We start from the raw sequence: 1,089 nt of genomic DNA, 5'->3' as shown, positions 1-1,089 counted from the left end.
AATGATAAGGATCTTTCATACTCAATCTTTCATTTTTCCTATTGCTTAAAAAGAATTCACATTGTCCATTTGCTTGTTAATTATAAGACCTCTTAAATTGAATTTCCCAGGCAAAAGCACTACATCCCTTTCCTGTGACCTACTTCCTCCTTTCCTAGATCTGGTGCTATAAAAAGCTTTTTGACTAGAAAAAAAAGCCACACCCTCAACACCACTTTCATTCTCTTTTATCATTATCTAGTTCAGTCACATTTTTCAAAAATTAACCATTCCATCTCCAACTTCATATTCTATTGCATAAACTGTAGTCCATTTTGTGAAAAAATCAAACCTCCCTTATTCTATATCTAACATTCTCCTTTCACCATTAGGCATTCATGGTGACTCAGTGTAGATAATATTGCTGACAGCTATTCTCACCACTGGATGTGTTTTCTTCCTTATTAGGAAAGGAATTCTTTGCCTCCTTTCGTGGATTTTTTTGATTCACCTTTGTCCTTAAAAAAAAAATTCATTAGAAGGCAACTAGGTGGCTCAGCAGAGGATTATTTTTGTCTAGCAATTAACTCCCCCAAAAGCATACATTTTCCATCAGTCACTACCTTAAAAATCCATATGTGGAAACATTGGTTATAGCAAAGGGAAAATGTTTGAATCCTGTGGATAAATTAATTTACCTTGGTAGCATACTTGCCAGGAATGTCACATTGATAATGAAGTTGATGAACACATTGCCAGAGTTAACTCAGCGTGTTTGGGAGGCTACAAAGGAAAATATGGAAGAGAAATCATTGTGCCTATTAGTGGCAGGTGAGGAAACAGAATTGCATCTCTACCCCAAATGATCATATGAACTATTTGTTCCTGATGTGGTAGGATATTACCAGTTCACATTGATCTAACCAACCAAAATCAGACACACTGTAACTTGACTTCAACATAGTGATACCATTTTGGTCCTTTTCAAGAATGACTCAAACAAATCATTATCTTAGTCAAAATACTTTAATTCCATAGTCATATTATTTGATTTTCTATCCCCATGAACTTGCAAAACTTGAAATTAACTTTAATTTAATTTTTAACTTT

This window comes from Macrotis lagotis, chromosome X, assembly GCF_037893015.1.
Source record: "Macrotis lagotis isolate mMagLag1 chromosome X, bilby.v1.9.chrom.fasta, whole genome shotgun sequence".
NCBI classification, from domain to species: domain Eukaryota; kingdom Metazoa; phylum Chordata; class Mammalia; order Peramelemorphia; family Peramelidae; genus Macrotis; species Macrotis lagotis.
Note: the sequence above shows the minus strand (reverse complement) of the source record.